Source organism: Gossypium hirsutum, chromosome D05 (genome assembly GCF_007990345.1).
Source record: "Gossypium hirsutum isolate 1008001.06 chromosome D05, Gossypium_hirsutum_v2.1, whole genome shotgun sequence".
NCBI classification, from domain to species: Eukaryota; Viridiplantae; Streptophyta; class Magnoliopsida; order Malvales; family Malvaceae; genus Gossypium; species Gossypium hirsutum.
Genome location: NC_053441.1, coordinates 46,130,442 through 46,150,945, shown reverse-complemented (window position 1 = coordinate 46,150,945; position 20,504 = coordinate 46,130,442). Strand labels below are relative to the sequence as shown.

The 20,504-nt window shown below is 36.4% G+C and overlaps 1 pseudogene; it reads right to left on the bottom strand.

Moving 5' to 3' along the window:
- Positions 1 to 17,838: 17,838 nt before the first annotated feature.
- On the bottom strand, positions 17,839 to 20,279 carry LOC107903747 (GDP-Man:Man(3)GlcNAc(2)-PP-Dol alpha-1,2-mannosyltransferase-like; annotated as a pseudogene).
- Between the last annotated feature and the right edge of the window lie 225 nt (positions 20,280 to 20,504).

Here is a 20,504-nt window from a genome sequence, read left to right as displayed (position 1 = left end):
TTATAGTGATGCATCACATGTCGATTTGGGATGTGTGTTGATGCAGAATGGTAAGGTGGTTGTATATGCGTCTCGTCAGCTTAAGACACACTAGACGAACTATCCTACGCACGATTTGGAGTTGGCCGCCGTAATCTTTGCATTGAAAATCTGGAGGCATTATCTATACGGTGAGAAGTGTATTATCTACACTGCTCATAAGAGCCTCAAGTATCTCCTCACTCAGAAGGAGTTAAATCTTAGACAGCGTAGATGGGTTCAGCTGTTTAAGGATTATGATTGTATTATTGAGTACCATCTCGGCAAGGCCAATGTGGTGGCCGATGTGTTGAGCGTAGGGCTATGACCGATCTGAGAGCGATGTTCGCTCGACTTAGCCAATTCGACGATGGAAGTCTGTTAGAAGAACTTCAGGTCAAACCGACATGGACTGAACAGATTCGAGGTAAACCGACATGAATAGTGGCACTACAGATTTTGGGATAAACAGTGATGCGGTACTTTGTTTTTGCAGTCGGATTTGTGTACCGAATGATGAGGATTTAAGGCAGTTGATTCTAAGAGAGGTGCATGGTAGTCCCTATACCATGCATCCCGGCGGGAACATGATGTACCGAGATCTTCAGGAATTTACTGGTGGCAAGGGTTGGCGTGAGGTTACCGACTTCGTTGCTCGCTGTTTAACTTGTCATCAAGTTAAGGTTGAGCATCAGTTACCTTTGGGTTTGCTGCAGCCGGTTAAGATACTGTTATCGAAATGGGAGCGATAACGACTAACTTCATTAGTGGGTTTCCTCTAACACCCACTAAGAAGGATTCTGTCAAGGTCATCGTGGACTGATTGACCAAGTCTGCACACTTCATCACGGTAAGGATAGACTTTTCTCTTCAGAAATTAGTTGAGCTCTACATATCGAAAATAGTGAGACTACATGGGGTACATGTCTCGATCATTTTCGATCGAGATCTTAGTTTCACGTCTCGGTTCTAGAAGAAGCTTCATGAGGCTTTGGGTTCAAGATTAGACTTCAGTACTCCTTTCCATCCTTAAACAGATGGTTAGTCGGAGAGGGTGATTCAGATACTAGAGGACATGTTGAGGAGTTGTGTTATTGATTTCCGAGGCAGTTGGGAGGAGTACTTGCCATTAGCAAAGTTTGCCTACAATAACAGCTTCCAGTCTAGCATCCAGATGGCACCTTACGAGGTATTGTACGGTCATAAGTGTCGCACTCCTTTATGTTGGACTGAGTTGGGTGAGCGACGTGTTTTGGGTCCTGAATTGGTCTCTAAGACAGAGGACAAGGTTAAATATATTCGGGATCGTTTGAAAGCAGCTTCTGATAGGAAAAAATTATATGCTGATTTTAAGAGGCATGAGATCAAGTATTCTGTAGGGGACTTAGTTTTTCTCAGGGTCTCGCCATAGAAAAAGGTTCTGAGGTTCAGTCGCAAGGGCAAGCTGAGCCCTCAGTTTATTGGACCTTACCACATTCTAAAACGTGTGGGAACTGTCGCTTATCAGTTGGAGTTACCTTCAGAGTTGGACCGCATTCATGATATTTTTCACGTCTTGATGTTGAGGCACTACCGCTCTGATCCCACGCATGTTGTTTCTGTTGAGGAGATTGAGGTTAGGCCAGACTTGACCTTTGAGGAGGAGCCGGTTCAGATTCCGGAGCGTGATGTAAAGGTCCATCGAAAAAAGTCTATTCCATTAGTGAAGGTTCTGTAGCATAATCATAGCACTAAGGAGGCCACGTGGGAGCCTGAGGAAGCGATGCGTCAGCAATATCCTCATCTGTTCTTATCAGGTAAAATTTCAAGAAATAAATTTTCTTTTAGGGGGTAGAGTTGTAATGCCCAAAAATTTCTAATTTTGTTATTGTGAAAATATGACACAAATATCTGTCAGCTTTAGTGGTTATGTGTTCTGGGAGTGTTTGGGAGGCCACAAGTTCAAGCTTTCGCTTGGGAAAATTTTGGTATTTTGAATGAATTAGGTCTTACCCTTATTTAGTAGGCTTTTATTTGATTGTTGGGTAAATTACATCAGAATGGGTTTGGTGGTCTGGTGGTCAAATGATGTGTTATTATGGTGGAGGTCTTGTGTTTGAATCCCTATGCAGGTAAGAGTATTAATTTTTTTGCTCAAATTTTGGGATATAGTTGTGTAATAGGGGCATTCTAAGTAGTGGATGTGTAGTGGGAATTAGGGGAGAAGATTAAGGGATTTTTGAGGTTATAAGGATTTAATTTTATTTTTATCCCACAACCGAATTTTGACTCACTTTTCCAAAAAAAAAATTTCTGTCTATTCTTCTCCCTCTCCTCTTGTCGAAATTCTCTGAGTTTTTCCATCTTTCTCTTCTTTTTCTTCTTGATTTTTCCTTAATCCATTTATTTTCCTTCGTTTTTGCACGCGGTTAGTGCTCGCTTAGTTTCTCTAAGTGATTCTCTTTGTTTCTGTCATGAATCTCTTCACGGCTGAAGTGGTAATGTTTTTTCTCTGCGATTTGGGCGTAATGGGAGGCTCGGACTGGTGAATTCGGTGATCTCGTCTTAACAATAGTTAAACGAAGGGTTATCGTTGGTGGTAAGTTAGGTTTCGGTTCATTCTTGGTTGTCAATTCCCTTGAAATCCATTAAATTGATGTTGAGTATCTTGATTATAGGCTTTCGAGTGCTCGGAGACTATTTTAGCATCAAACAAAACCAAGTGTGTACCCGAAACACATAAAAAAAGGGATTCGGCTAAAAGCCAAAATTGCTTATTGTTTGGACAATAGTAGTAAGCTAATTTTGAAAAATCGGCATAAATTGTGGAAATCGAATTAAAGGATGACAAAATGATGGAATTAAAGCTTATTGAGTTTAGTTTCTCATAGAAGAAACAGTGTAAGTAATGGAATTGTAAATCGTGAGGTATAATAAACTTTACGAGACAAGGTTAGAATGAATTCGGGTTCCCCTGTTCTGACTTTGGAAAATCATCAAAAATTGGAGAAAAATAATTAGGGGTTAAAATTTACATGTTTAAATTATTAATGTGTCTATTTTCAATAGAAACAAATGGAAACATCATCAAAATTTTTTACTAAGAGATAATTAATTTTTAGCCAAGAAGGGACGAAGCTGTCAGACAGCAGAACAAGGGTAAGTTTGGAGATTTATTGTACATATTGACTAAACCAAAAATTCTGAAAATTTTATGGTGGAAAGATATTTGAGTCTAGTTTCAAAAACATCAAGCGGATCTTAATTCAGAATCCTGTAGCTCAAGATATAAATAATTTAGTAACAGTGACTCAAGTACATAGCTTTGAAGGAACATATAAGTAAATAGTGAAAATATATATGAATAATTAACTAGCACGGGTTACATTAAAATGGATCACGTGGCCAAGGCTAATTTGGGCCGAGTGGGCCATATGGGCGTGTGAGCTCATTTTTTTTTGAAAAATTCTGTAAGTATGCACGGGTCGCTTAAGTCGACTGTGGATCTGCTGTAGGGTTAGTAAGCTTTACTTAGACCCTTATATGTGTGATCTGTCTGTCTACTTTCTATACCGAGCATGACTTATGATATCTGAATGTATTACTATTAATTGTATAATGGCATGACATATTTTGAATGTTGCATTGCATCGGGATGGGTTGATGATATTCGGAGGAAGTGTCTGAAAGGCTATTAAGCCTGTTATCTGGCAGCTCAGCTGCAACCTTCTTAGTATGTGCCGCATTTCGGTACAGCATGTGTAGGGATGGGTGGGTTGAGTTAATCCCCACATGGTGTGTAGGGTTGGACGGAGATGGTGTGTAGAGGCTGGTGGGTAGGATTCTGATTTACTTTATCTGCATTCTATATCTGATATGGGACAATGCCCTAATATATTTTTGAGACTCTATCTGAATGGGATAAGGCCCAAATTGATTCTGTGATGGGCACAGGGCATAGACTGTATCTAACTTAATTCTATTGATTATTTGTATGCATGTTTTCTGTGGGGGTTACACACTGAGTCATCGAAAACTCACCCTTTCTCTATTTAATCTGTACAGGTAATCCCCAGACTTGATGGGTCGGTGTAGCGAAGGACTCGACTGTAGGTACACGTAAATTTTAGACTGTTTTCCGTTAATGCCTAGAATTTATTACTTATTTGGGGTTTTTGTAGTATCTCTTGGACTATGGACTGGTTGGCTTTAAATTTGGGACTTTATACTGTTTTTTTATGGATTTTTTTTAAATTGCAACTCCACAAAACACGATTTTTTTTCCTAAAAACTAAGGTTTTTCGTAATAGAAATGATTTTCCTTAAATTAATTGGTTACAAAAGCTTCCGCCAAGAGACAAGTTTTAAAGCAAATCAACTAGTTTTTTTTCGAATTAAATAAAAGCTAATTTACTGTAACAGTTTTTAAACTCGACAATCTTGTCTTCAAGTCCCTTTCCATGTGACATCGCCAGATCTTGCCATAACGTCTAGGCCGGGTTTGAGGTGTTACAAAAACACTTTTGCACTGCAAAAGTCAAGTGTTTGGCATTGCTTATGATTTTTGGGCCCATAATCAATGCTACACGAGCCTTAGTTGAAAGAAATGTGAAGAGGAAATGAGTGAAGAAGTAGTCATTTTTATCTATTTTTGAATTTTTTTATAATTTTTTAGAGTAAACTACACCGCAAGTCACTCTAAAATAGCATCGTTCCTATTTTGGTCACTCTAATTTTTTTTTGTTAATTTAGTCAATCCAATTAAGTCAATTGCTTGAATTAGTCATTGTCGTTAAAAATTTCGTTAATTCACTTGCAGATTGCTGATGTGACTTTTTTTTACTTTTGACTAAAGCTAGGGTCCTCTTTATAATTAGTCCAAAACACTTTTTGGGGGGTTTATATGCAATATAAGAACCTCCATTCCTTATCACCGCCCCCATCTCTATCGTTCCTCACTTCGTTGCTTCCGCACCATAAGATCCCTGCAGCAAAGAACTTAATTAGAATGTTTTAAACTTTAGGGGCTAATTTCAAATTTGAGCAATAATTTAGAGAATTGATTTAAATCAATGCCAGTGCACCCAACATTTTGGAGTTGTGTTTTATATTTCTACTTATAATTTTAAAATATGCTTATAAAATTGGAAACTACTCATCAATTTTTCAAAACTAATTGAAAGCATAATTTCATTTTTCAAGTTTCGGGTTTGATCGAATCTTATAATACTAAGGCATTATACTATCATGAACAAAATGAAACTTAACAATAAAAATACCATATCCAATTTATATTTTGGATAAAAAAATCGAACTCCATTAAAAAAGGTAATATTTTCTACTAAGTAAGAGAAAGTATTTCAGTTTTTGTGAAGGTGTTGTGAAATACTTTGCCGTAAGGATTTTATGGTACAGGGGCAATGAAGTGAGAGCAATAGAGATAGAGACAGTGAGTGTTGGACGATGATCAGGATTGGTGGTTCTTATAGTGGGTATTGGGCGGTAGCGAGGATTGGGGGTTTAATGTTGGAAATAAACCAAAAAAAATATTTTGGACTAATAATAGAGAAGTCTCTAGCTTTAGTCAAAAGTCAAAAAATGCCATGTCAGCAACCCATCAGTGGATTAACAAAAATTTTAATTGCAGTGACTAATTCGAGTAATTATCTTAATTAGAGTGAATAAATTGAGAAAAAATTTAGAGTGATCAAAATATCAATTATATTATTTTAGAGTGACCTACAGTGTAGTTTACTATTTTTAGAATTTTCTAACCTTTTAAAAAGAATGTTGATTTTTTTATAATTTTAAAATAAAAATAAAGTTAAATTAATAAAAAAAATTATAAATATTCAAAACTAAATTTATTATATTAATTAAAAATAACATTATTAAGATTGAGAATGTGATAAAAAGTATCGAAATATTACAAAATAATAATAATGCAAAAAACACAAGAATTATAGATGAGAATAAGAGGGATTTTTATTGCATTTCTCTTTTTTTCTATCATCATTACAAGTAGCATACTCCTACATATATATATAGGGAGATTAGACTCCTCATTTTCTAATACATAAATAGGAAAGCGGTTTCAAGAAGATGAAAGGTGAAAAGTTTATTATAATTGTAACACCCCAAAACCCGGCCTACACGTTATGGCCGAATTTGGCGATGTCACATGGAAAGGGATTTGAAGACAATGTTGTCGAGTTTAAAAACTGTTACATTAAGTTAGCTTTTATTTAATTTGAAAAAAAAAACTAGTTGATTTGTTTTAAAACTTGTCTCTTAGCGGAAGCTTTTATAACCAATTAATTTAGGGAAAATCATTTCTATTACGAAAAACCTTAGTTTTTAGGAAAAAAATCGTGTTTTGTGGAGTTGCAATTTAAAAAAAATCCATAAAAAAACAGTATAAAGTCCCAAATTTAAAGCCAACCAGTCCATAGTCCAAAAGATACTACAAAAACCCCCAAATAAGTAATAAATTCTAGGCATTAACGGAAAACAGTCTAAAATTTACGTGTACCTACCGTCGAGCCCTTCGCTACACCGACCCATCAAGTCTGGGGATTACCTGTACAGATTAAATAGAGAAAGGGTGAGTTTTCGATGACTCAGTGTGTAACCCCCACAGAAAACATGCATACAGATAATCAATAGAATTAAGTTAGATACAGTCTATGACCTGTGCCCATCACAGAATCAATTTGGGCCTTATCCCATTCAGATACAGTCTCAATAATATATCTGGGCATTGGCCCATATCAGATATAGAATGCAGATAAAGTAAATCAGAATCCTACCCACCAGCCTCTACACACCATCTCCGTCCAACCCTACACACCATTTGGGGATTAAATTAACCCACCCATACCTACGCACCATGCTGTACCAAAATGCAGCACATAATTAGAATGTTGCAGCTGAGCTGCCAGATAATAGGCTTAATATCCTTTCAAACACTTCCTCCAAATATCATCAACCCACCCCGTTGCAATGCAAGATACAAAATATGTCATGCAATTATGCAATTAATAGTAAATACATTCAGATATCATAAGTCATGCTCGGTACAGAAATCAGACAGACAGGTCACACATATAGGGGTTTAAGTAAAGCTTACCGACCCTACAATAGGTTCACAGTTGACTTAGGTGACCCGTGCAACCTTACAGAACTTTTAAGAAAAATGGGCTCACACGCGCATGTGGCCCACTCAGCCCAAATTGGCCTTGGCAACGTGATCCCGTTTTAATGTAACTCGTGCTAGTTAATTATTCATATATATTTTCACTATTTACTTATATGTTCCTTCAAAGTTATCTACTTGACTCACTGTTACTAAATTATTTATATCTTGAGCTACAGAATTCCGAATTGAGATCCACATGATGCCTTTAAAACTAGACTCAATTACATTTCTACCATAAAATTTTCAAAATTTTTGGTTCAGCCAATAAGTACAGTAAAATCTTCAAACTTACCCATGTTTTTCTGTCTGACAGCTTTGTCCCTTCTTTGCTAAAAATTTATTATCTCTTAGTACAAAATTTGGATGATGTTTTGATTTGTTTCTATTGAAAATAGACTCATTAATAATTTAAACATGTAAATTTTAGCCTCTAATTATTTTTCTCCAATTTTTGATGATTTTCCAAAGTCAGAACACTGGAACCCAAATTCATTCTGACATTGTCTCACAAAGTTTATTATACCTCACGATTTACAATTTCATTACTTACACTGTTTCTTTTATGAGAAACTAAACTCAATAATCTTTAATTCCATATTTTATTCATCCTCTAATTCAATTTCACAATTTATGTGTTTTGCCGAATTTAGCTTTTCACCGAATCCATTTTTTTTGTGTTTTAGGTACATACCTGGTTTTGTTTGATGCTAAAACAGTCCCCAAGCACTCCAAAGTCTATAATCAAGATACTCAACATCAATTTAACACATTTACAAGTGAATTGACAACCAATAATGAACAGAAACTCAACTTACCACCAACGATAACCCTCCGTTTAACTATTGTTAAGACGAGAACACTGAATTCACCAGTTCGAGCCTCCCCTTATGCCCAAATCATAGAGAAAAAACATTACCACTTTAGTCTTTAAGAGATTCATGATAGAAACGAAGAGAAACACTTACAAAAACTAAGCGAGCACTAACTACGTGCGAAAAAAAAGGAAAGTAAATGGATTAGGGAAAAATCAAGAAGAAAAAAAAAGGAGAAAGATGGAAAAACTCAGAGAATTTCGACAAGAGGAGAGGGAGAAGAATAGACGGAAATTTTTTTTTTGGAAAAGAGAGTCAAAATTCGGTTATGGGATAAAAATAAAATTAAATCCTATAACCCCCCAAATCCCTTAATCTTCTCCCCTAATTCCCACTACACATCCATTACTCAGAATCCCCCAATTACACAACTCTATCCCGAAATCTAAGCAAAAAAAAATAATACCCTTACCTGCATAGGGATTAGAACACAAGACCTCCACCATAATAACACACCATTTAACCACCAGACCAGTAGGCCCATTCTAATGTAATTTACCCAACAATAAAATAAAAGCCTACTAAACAAGAGTAAGTCCTATTTCTTTCAAAATACCAAAATTTGCCCAAGCGAAAGCTTGAACTTAGGGCCTCTCAAACACTTCCAGAACATATAACCACTAAAGCTGAGAGATATTTGTGTCATATTTTCACAATAACGAAATTAGAAATTTTTGGGCGTTACAACTCTACCCCTCGAAAAGAAAATTTCGTCCTCGAAATTTTACCTGATCTGAACATATGAGGATATTGCTGATGTATTGTATCCTCAGGCTCCCACGTAGCCTCCTCAATGCTATGATTACGCCACAAAACCTTCATTAATGGAATAGACTTTTTCTAAAGAACTTTTACATCACGCTCTAGAATTTGAACCGACACCTCCTCAAATGTCAAATCTGGACTAACCTCGATCTCTTCAACAGGGACAATATGAGTAGGATTAGAGCGGTAGCGCCTCAACATGTCCTCTTGTATCTGAATCACCCTCTTAAATTGACCATCGGTCTGAGGATGGAATGCAGTACTGAAGTCCAACCTTGAACCCAGAGCCTCGTGTAACTTCCTCTAAAACTGAGACGTAAAACGAGGATCCCTATCAGAGGTGATCGAAACTGGTATTCAATGCAGTCTCACTATCTCAGAAATATAAAGCTTCGCCAGGTTCTATAGAGATTAATCAGTACGAACCGGTATGAAGTGGGCGGACTTGATCAATCGATCCACGATAAACCATATTGAATCCTTCTTAGTGGGTGTTAGAGGCAACCAATTAACGAAATCCATAGTTACGTGCTTCATTTCCAAAGAGAAATCTTAACCGGCTACAGCAAACCCGGAGGTAACTGCTGCTCAGCCTTAACCTGCTGGCAAGTCAAACATCTGCCCACAAAATTAGTAATCCTCACGTTTCAACGTTGGCCACCAATATAACTCACGGAGGTCTCGGTACATCTTATTTCTGCCAGGATGTATAACATAAGGGCTACTATGCACCTCTCTAAGTATGACCTGTCTCAAATCAGTATCATTCGAAACACAGATTCTCTCACGGGAACAGAGTACCCCATCACTCTTTAGTCCAAAATTTGTAGTATTACCACCCTCAATCTGTCATAATCGATGACCCAACGACTCATCCTCCAACTGCTTACCCTTAATCTGCTCAATCCATGAAGACTTAACTTGACGCTCGACTAATAAACAACCATCACCAAATAAACTTAGGCGAGCAAATATCACCCTCAAATCAATTATAGCTCTACAGCTCAATGCATCAACCACCACATTGGCCTTACCAAGGTGGTACTCAATGGTGCAGTTATAGTCTTTAGGCAGCTCAATCCATCTGCACTGCCTAAGATTAAGTTCCTTCTGAGTGAGGAGATACTTGAGGCTCTTATGATCAGTGTAGATGATACATTTCTCACCATAAAAATAATGCCTCCAGATTTTCAGTGCGAATACCATAACGGCCAACTCCAAGTCATGCGTCGGATAATTCGTCTCATGGGTTTTAAGCTGACGAGAAGCATAGGCTACCACCTTACCATCCTCCATCAATACACATCCCAAATCGACATGTGATGCATCACTATAAACAGTGAACTCCTTTCCAAGCTCAGGCTGTATCAGAATAGGAGCCTCAGTCAGTACAGTCTTTAGCTTCTTAAAGCTCTCTTACTGCGCATCAGTCCAATTAAACAACACACCCTTACGTAGCAGCTTAGTCAAGGGTGTTGCAATCAATGAAAAACCCTCTACAAATAGTCGATAATATCCCGCCAATCCCAGAAAACTATGGATCTCAAACATGTTCCTAGGCTGCTTCCACTCCAACACAGCCTTAATCTTTCGAGGATCAACTTGAATCCCCTCAGCCGAAACTACATGACCAATAAATGTCTCCTCACGCAACCAGAACTCGCACTTGCTAAACTTAGCATAGAGCTATTTTTCCCTCCAAGTCTGAAGAACAACTCGAAAGTGCTCATCATGCTCACCCTCAGTCCTCGAGTAAACCAGTATATTATCGATGAATACCACCACAAACTGATCCGATAAGGTTGGAACACTCGATTCATTAAATCTATGAAAGATGCCAGTGCATTAGTCAGTCTGAATGGCATCACTAGGAACTCGTAGTGACCATAACGAGTCCTAAATGTCGTCTTATGAACATCAGTCTCCTTAACCCTTAATTGATGATATCCAGATTGGAGGTCAACCTTGGAGAAAATCGAAGCTCCTCAAAACTGGTCAAACAGATCATCTATCCTCGGTAGGGGGTATTTGTTCTTAATGTTTATCTTGTTCAGTTACCGGTAGTCGATGTACATCCGCATGGATCGATCTTTCTTCTTTACAAACAGTACTGGTGCTCCTCACGGAGACATACCAGGGCGGATGAACCCACGATACAATAACTCCTAAATCTAAGCCTTAAGCTCCGTAGGATCCTTCGGTGTCATTCCGTAGGGGCGATAGACACCAGAGATGTACTAGGAAAGAGCTTTATCCCAAACTCCACTTCACGATTCGGAGGTAAACCCGGTAGTTCCTCAGGAAAGACGTCTGGAACATCATTTACTGTTCTGACAACCTTAACTGTAGAGTCCCCAGAATCTGAAACACTTACATAAGCCAAGAATGCCTCACATCATTACGAACCAACTTCTCCACCACCAGTGCAGAGATCATATTAGATAAGTAGTTCTGATGTTCTCTAATCATTACTACCACTATATACTCCTTGGTGATTTTCGTTTTCTCGACCAGGGCAAAAAGATCTTACTCCCTCTCTAGGGTTATCAAAACTCTCAAATTATCTTTAAGGACATCCTCAAAGTGGACACATTGCTCATACTCAGATGCCAACATACCTCACCCATAGCAGCTCAGTCTTAGAAACTCAGTCTCATACCCGGCCACTAATCGATCCCCTTGTGTAAGATTCAGAAACTCCCTCTTACGTGCATCCACATAACTAGCTCGACATATTTCCCCTAGAAGGAGGTCTTAAAGAACTCCTAAGTCAGACGTTCGGGCTGAGTGCCCTCCTTAACTGTCAACCACCACTGATACGCCTCGTCCTGCAACAGCGAGACTGTACCCTTTAATTTTTGCTTAGGGGTGGAATCTAGATCATCCATGATCCTCTCCGTGGCCTCAATCCAATACCCGGCCACATTAGGGGCGACCCTAGTAACACCCCTGAAGAGCTCAGCTCCATTGGACCGAAGTCTTTCCAGAACCGACCCTCGGCCCCCAAATCCAGTCTTGGGCCCAGCGACCCTCTCCAAAATTCTTAGCCTCGTTCCAGAACTGACCCTCGTTCCAGAACCATACTCTATAGTGTTTTGAAGATATCGAAGAATTTATTTTACAACCTTAAAATGCTGATCAAGTGGCTGATGCATAAATTGACAGACTTTATTAACAGCAAATGTGATGTCAAGCTGAGTAATAACAACATACTGGAGATCACCCACAATGCTCCTATAGTCAAACTCATTTTCAATAGCACTACCATCATGTTGAGATAAACATGTTGAAGTAGCACGATCCATTCAAGCTCTCTTTAAAAGGTCAAGAATATATTTGTGTTGACTCAAGAACAACCCATTAGTAGTAGGCAAGACTTCAATACGTAGGAAATAACTGAGAGGCCCCAAATCCTTCAAAGAAAATTGTGTATCCAAAGCTGTGACAAATTCATCAATGCTGCTTTAATGATTACTAGTGACAATGATGTCATCCACATAGACAAGCACATATAGCAACACACCTCTAGTTTTTCAAACAAACAAAGAGCCATCTGACTTTGCTAACACAAATCAAGAAGTAAGTAAGAAGTCTCTAAGTTTGGAAAACCAAGCTCATGGTGCCTGTTTAAGGCCATACACTGCCTTTTTTAATTGACATACCAAATTCTGACTACCATGCTGCTGCTCAAAGCCAGGGGGTTGAACCATGTAGATTTCTTCAGTTAAGTCATCGTTAAGGAAGGCATTATTGATGTCAATTTGTCGTAATTGCCAGCCAAACTTCACTGCTAAAGCCAAAATAACACGAATTGTGGCTGGTTTTACAACTAGGCTGAAGGTTTCATGAAATTTGATTCCAGCTTCCTGGAGATAGCCTTTGACCACCAAACGACCATTATATCGACCAATGAACCCATCCGAACAATGCTTAAGCTTGAATATCCGCTTGCACCCCATAGCTCTCCTATTGGCAGGTAGAGGAACCAAATCCCAAGTATTGTTTTTCATCAAAGCATCATATTCTTGTTGGGCAGCTGGAGTCCACTCCTTAGAAGACAAGGCCTCATCAATTGTGACAGGTTCAGTAGTATACAGCTCAGCTAAAAAATTTGGGGTTTGAAAATGCCACTTTTGGCCCTGGTTTGCATTGGATGCACATTAACAAGAGGAGTAGACACTTTCTAAAAAATTTGAGTACTGTTAGGAGCTAAATGAGAGTTAGAACATGCTTCAGCTTGAGGGGAAAGTGGTAGAGAAGAAGAGGCAGAACGAGTACAGCTATCTGCATCAGTTGAAATAGAAACACCAGTAGATCCAATCTATAAAGTAGGAGAATTATAAGAAATAGACTGAGTAGAGTTAACCAGACTTGGAGGTCGATCTGAAGACACCATTACTGGGACGTGAGAGTGTTGATGCAAAAACTAAGGTCGAATCCCATGGAGAATAGAACCACTGTTTGAGCTGGCAGATCTATTAAAAGGAAAACATGTTTCATCAAAAATAACATGTCGAGAAATAAACATCTTACCATTATCATCAAGGCACTTGTACACTTTGTGAACAGGACTATAACCAAGAAAGACACATGGATTGGAACGAAACTGCAACTTATGAGAGTTGAATGGCCTGAGATAAGGATAACATCGACAACTAAAAACTTTGAGGTACATGTAAGTAGGCACAGACTTGTACAACAGCTCATATGGAGACTTTCCATTAAGAACATGTGTTGGGAGCCTGTTAATGAGGTGGTCTACAGTGATAAAAGCATGAGCCCATAGATGCATAGGAATATTCACTTGAGCCAATAATGCCATGCCAACATCAACTATATGTCTATGTTTTCTTTCGACCAAGCCATTCTGCTCCGAGGTATGCGGGCAAGAAAAGCGATGATGTATTACCAATTGAAAAAGCGCTTGAGGAAAAGACCGAAACTCTCCCCCCAGTCAGTTTGAAGCACTTTTTCCTTACAGCCAAACTGAACTTCAATAAACTTTTGAAGATGAAGAAACTTTGCAAGAGCCTTAGACTTATGTTTAATAAGATAAAACCAAGTAAATCTGGAGTAAGCATCAACAAATGAAATATAGTAAGAATGTCCTTCAGAAGATACAGAGGCTGGCCCCCAAAGATCAGCAACAATAAGCTCAAAAGGAGCCGAATACACAGTAGAAGAGGGGGAAAATGGAGCCTATGAAATTTTCCAAGCTGACAAGCTGAACAAACTGAACTCAACTGAGAATTGTTTGCAACTACATTACATTTTCGAAGCACTGTAGCAACAGCTTTATTATAAGGGTGGCCAAGTCTTCTGTACCATAAATAAAAAACAAGACTACTAGAAGCAGGAGGCGCCAAGTTAGTAACATGAGCAGTGGCTGGAAAAGAAACAACAGCTCTGGATTTTTGGAAAGTTGACAAATCAAATCTGTACAGACCATTATGAATGTGACCCACCAATAAGATGCTCCCTGTATTAATATCCTTCACAAAGCAATGAACAGGATGAAACTCAAAGTAGACTTGATTATCTTTTGCAAATTGAGCAATAGATAGCAGATTTTTGCAAATTCAAGGAATATGCAAGATATTTTTCAAATGAAATATTCTACTAGCAGTTTAAAGAAGACCTGAGCCAACATGAGCTATAGGTACAGGTACCCCATTCCCCATGTAAAACTTGTGGTTACCTGTATACGGTGTTGCACCCTGCAAGTTATCCAAATCATTAGTAACATGATTGGATGCTCCTGAATCGGGATACCATACTGTCGGATTCAAAGGATTTGAAGAACATGGTCCTTGGTTGGAACCCGCAATAGAATCAGTGGTAGCATTCTTATGAGAGCAGCAGTGAGGTCCTACATAAGAAGAAGTTGAAGGTCCCTGAAACTGATGACAATGAGCCTACATAGGATGTTCAGAAACACCCTTAAAATTTTCATCAAAGTAATAATAGCATTTCTGGGCAGTATGACCAACTCGTCCACACAGTTGACATTGAGGTTTAGTATGACTAAACTTCCTTCCTCAACCTCTGCCTCGAGAAAATCTTCCATTTCCTCTGTAAGATGGTCGAGATCCCTTATCACTTTTACTGATGGTGTCATCAGTGCTACCACATTGCTGAACAAAATTAGCCTGAAAAGACACGTTCAAAACTAACTCTTGTTGTCGAGCTTCACAATCAGTAAGCATTTCTGTAAGAAGATCAAGAGGAACCCTCATTGTAGAAGCCACAATCCTAATCGACTCAAACTCCACAGGCAGACCAACAAGAATAATACTAATCTGCTCTTGTTCAGAAACATCATTTCCTGCAGCTGTTAGAGTATCACACAAAATTTTAATCTTTTCCAAGTATTCTTTCACAGTTAATTGGCTCTTTTTCTGAGAATACAAAGAGTGTCGCAAGGTAGAGACTGTCAAAGTGGATTTTGAAGCAAAATGACGAACAATAGTATTTCAAACATCAAAACTAGATCGAGCATCAGTGAGATGAACCAAGATCTCATCACAAATGGTAGACAACAGCTAAGAGGCTAACAACTTATCTTGCTATTTATGAAACAAGAATTCAGGATTAGGAACAAGATTACCATCCGTATCAACAACTGATTATGGAGGAACACTAACAGTACCAAGAACAAACTCATCCAGGCCATATCCTTCAAGAATCAACAGAACTTGTTGCTTCCACAAAAGAAAATTATGCTCACCAAGTTTCACAATATCATGCTTAGGAAACTGCTGAATCCTCCTTAAAGAAGCATTGCCAGGACCGAGTGAAGAACCACTTGCTTGAGCAGCAGTATTAAACGACTGACGATTCTCATCTTCATTACCAGAAATAGCTTCAGTTGCCATGAGAAAAAAGAAAAAAATTATGGCTCAGATACCATAATGAGAAACATTAACACAATCCAAGAAGAAGAGAAGAAGATTGATTCAATTATATCTTTAGCTGAATAACCAACTACTATTTTTATACAGATTTGAACAAGCTAACTAATGTTAGTAACTGCTAACAACTGACTAACTGCTAACAGCTAACCATTACTTAACTATTAACTACTAGTAACCATAACTATTTTTTTTAATCCTTAATAATATTCAACCAATATGCATGTGTCAAATGATCTTTGAGTATCACATAAATATTTTCATTCTCTTTGAAGGGCTATTTGGAAAACTAATCCATAATTTTAAAGAATCTTTTACGTGTTTTCTTACAAAAATTCATGAATAATATCATTATACAGTTCTCAAGTATGAATAGGTTTGAAGTCCGAACTAATCATTGCATTTAATATACATTTACAATAGATAAGAAGAGATAAAAAATCATATAATTTAATCAAAATTAAATCTAAACCAATAAATTCTATAAAAAAATAACATATATATATTCATATAGAAAGCACAACAATTAAACTCGAGAAGGGATTTATAAATTCATAGAGATGCAAATAGAGAATTATATAAATTGAACTTCTTAATAAAAATAGAATCAATTTAAAAAAAATTAGACTTACTTAGGTAATTGTGGATGAGAAGCAGAGACTATAAACATTCTTTGCAGTGAAGAGAAAGTGATCATCCCCAAGCAAATCTCTAGCAACCACTCACAATTTTTTTAACCAAACAATTAAATTTCAATACTTGGAGCCCAACAAAATTTTGACGTAAACTAATGACCTATCACTCTTGAATGAAATCGTGCTGATAACATATTATAAAATAATAATAATGCAAAGAACACAAGAATAGTAGAGGAGAATAAGAGAGATTTTTATTACATTTCTCTTCTTAACTATCATCATTACAAGTAGTATACTCATATATATAGGGAGATTAGACTCCTTATTTTTTAATACATAAATAGAAAAATGGTTACAAAAAGATGAAAGATGAAAAGTTGAGAAATATGAAAGGTGAAAAATTGATTATAATTAACAATTACTTAATAGGATTAATAGCAGGAAAACATTAATTAGCAAACTACAATATTTTTAATCGAAGGAAAAAAACGAAACTTAAAAGCCCCGGTGTAGTTTATTTAATCACATCTTTCCACGGCACTTTTCTTTATCCATTTATAAGACTTGCTCACAAGGAAAAAAATAACCACAAAAACTCTAACACGTTTGGTTCGCTGTATTGGATTAGAGGTGTATTGGATTAGAGGTGTAATGGAATAGATGTGTAATAGCAAATCTACTGTTTGGTTGAATGTAATGGAATAGAGGCGTAATAGTAAAACTGTGTTTGGTTGAATGTAATAGAGGTGTAATAGCATAATGGAGAAAACTAAAATGACCAGAATACCCTTAGCATAAATTTGTTTTGGTAAAGGATTATTGTTATTGTTATTTAAATTTTAATAAGATTATTTATTATCAAAAATAAATAATTTAATCATATTTAAACATAATTATTATTTAATATATTTTAATTAAAATATATAATTTAATAAAATTCTTAATAATTAGCAGAAATTTGTTTTGGTAAATTATTTTATTTAAATTTTAATAAGATTATTAATATCAATAATAAATAATTTAATCATATTTAAACATAATTATTATTAAATATATTTTAATTAAAATATATAATTTAATAAAATTCTTAATAATTAATATTCTTATATGAATTTACTCAAATCATAATATATGATACTGTAAAATATAAATTAAAATAATAATTATTAAATATATTATAATTAAAATATATAATTTAATAAAATTCTTAATAATTAATAGTCTTATATGAATTTACTCAAATCATAATATATGATACTATAAAAGAAAATTTGAAATAATTAATATTAAATATATTTTAATTAAAATATATGATTTAATAAAATTTAAAATAATTATAACTAATAAATTATATTTTATGAATTTGTATAATTTAAAATAATAATTATTACATATAATTTAATTATTACATATAAAATTAGTTTAATTAAGGTAACCTAAGTTTAAAACAAATAAAATAAAGAATGAGGATTTGGTTTAGTGTATTAAGTATATCTATTTTGTTGACAAATCTAAACTAAGCTTTTTCTAATGACTAGATCGAAAGGGTGAAGAACCCCAATAAACAAGAACAAGTATAACTATTGTTTTCTATGTCACTGTGATCTTCTAATGCAATCCTATAACTAGGAAGAACCGCATATAATTGGTCGGATTGCGGCTTTGAGATCATCGTAAAATCTTTGCTCCGAAAATTTGCTAGCTCTTCTCCTTGCTGCTGTAGCTATCTTGAGTCTTTCAGACTCGGGCATCTTCACGATTTTCAGGACTGCATCTGCATATTCTTCTACATTTTGAGCAAGAAATCCTGTTTGTGTCCATCTTCATCTAAAACAATGTCCATTTTCGGGCCAGCAGAATTATGAGCTGAGGGGAGTCGAGCAAAATGAATATCATTTTAAAAACATTTTTAAAATGGAAAGCAAAAGTAGCTCGAATCAGAAATTATAATATCAGTTGCCATGCTAGCTCACCTATAGGTATGGCTCCTGCAGCCATGTACTCTACAACACTAATGCAAACTGTAAACTGGTAAGAAATCACAGCCATGTACTCCTGCAGCCATGTACTCCTGCAGCTCCTGAGTTAAAAAAAATCAAACTGTAAAGAGTTTCTAGAACTAATCAAGGTTCCAAAACTGAAACACCGGAACCATTAAAAATTTAGCTTGAAGGTCTATGTAAGTATGTGCACCTTCTCGGGACGAAATTGTGCAACAGATATGATTTTTGGAGTTTCCACCGACCTTTCCAAAGGAAGTGCCTGTTTCAGATGTAAACTGGTAAGAAATCACAGATGAATGACACTAAAAAATATAAAATGCACTATGATTGGTGATGAATAACAAGAAACAGAACCTAAAGTCCTGAAGTATCACAGGGTGGATAAACTCGCTTAATGTAGTTAGGAATACCCCAAAGCTTCTCGATGTGAGACTGAGTCCATGAAGAGTTGACCATTACAAGATGTGCACAAGATCCCACCATTACAAAATGTGTTTGGAAGGACTTGTTAAATATACTTGTTGTATGTACTTGTTGGCATAAATTGTGAGACAAAAATGTATGAACAAATCCAAGAACAATACTCAGTCTTAATGTTCCCCAAACCCCTAATTCATATATAGATCTAAGCTATTAGGGGGAAATCCTAGTCTTACAATGTTTGTGGCATTTGTTTCAGATACATAACCATCCTTGTCGAGCATGATTGCATCATTGGCATTCACATTATTCCCTTCTATCTGCATTGGACCACACAAATCATTTTTTTCCCAAGAGATAGTTTAACAAAAATGCATATCTGGCATTAGTCTGAGAAACATAATCTCCACCATAACACAGGAAAATATACAGGTCATATCATCCATCATGGTTTACACCCTTAACCCAAACAAAACAAAAATATCCAAGCCTAGAGAGAAAGGTCTACTGAAGTTTTCAGGTAAGAAAATCAGAAACTAAATACAGTTGTTATCTTGCGAAATTTGATTAATCAGTTGATGATACTGTCAGAAGCATTTAAAGATAGTAAGCCGTCAAATTGAGAACAATACTTGCTCGAATAGCATGAAAGAATGAAAACAACATTCAAATCATAGATCAGATATTAGAACATCATCTACTCTCAGCTTTATTGTAAAATCAAATGAAAGTCCTGCATTGGACAACCTTTGCCAGTATGTTATTAGAACATATTTTTTATGCTTCATGATTAAAGATTTTGCGTGATCATTCATACACAACAATCAGTGTTCATTTATCAGTGGGTTTGTAATTTGTTTACTACTCTTTGTTTAACACAACTTGCATGGCAGATAGGTAAGACCAAAGTTTTCCTTAGAGCTGGGGTTTATTGAGAAGGAAAAAGACTGGGGATGGAGAAATGCATTTTTATTGTATTTAACAGTAGAGAAGCACCGCACTGCACAATTTCTTAAGGGTGGGGGTGTCGGATTTTCTTTTAAACAGAAATTATTTCGATAGAACAGATTTCATAACTCACATCCTATTATCAGCCCAATATATACATATTACTGCTCATAATATCTCCAACTTTATCATGATTATTCAATTAATTTTTTTTTTAAAATAAACAATCGATTCAACTATCAGAAATAAACAACCGATACTTCTCATGCAATGAAGATGATGATTTATAACCCTCTCTAATCATGCTTCAGAAAAGACAAGCAAATCAGCATGCAAAGCACCCACAATCCAAGGCAAAGACAGAAAACTAAAATGAAAAGTTCATCCATACCTCACGCCAAGATCGAGAGAACCTAATGAAGCAGTGGCTTTCAAACGTGCTGCAACAAATGAAAGGGAAAAAACGATCGACAGAGAAAATCGATAAAGGCAGACGAGGAGAAATTATGAGGACAGAAGAGGAGAGGGTCGGGTAGGGAGGGAGGGTAAAACAGAGAGTTGGGAAGGGAAGCCGGACGTAATGTGTAATACGCGATTTGAGAAGGGATTAGAAAAGCAGGGAATTTGGGGATTAGGTCGGGATTGTATTACGCGCGTAATACCTATTACAGTGAACCAAACGCCGGAATAGGAGCGTAATGTAATAGGCGCGTAATCAGGGCGTAATGGATTAGCTAATACACTGAACCAAA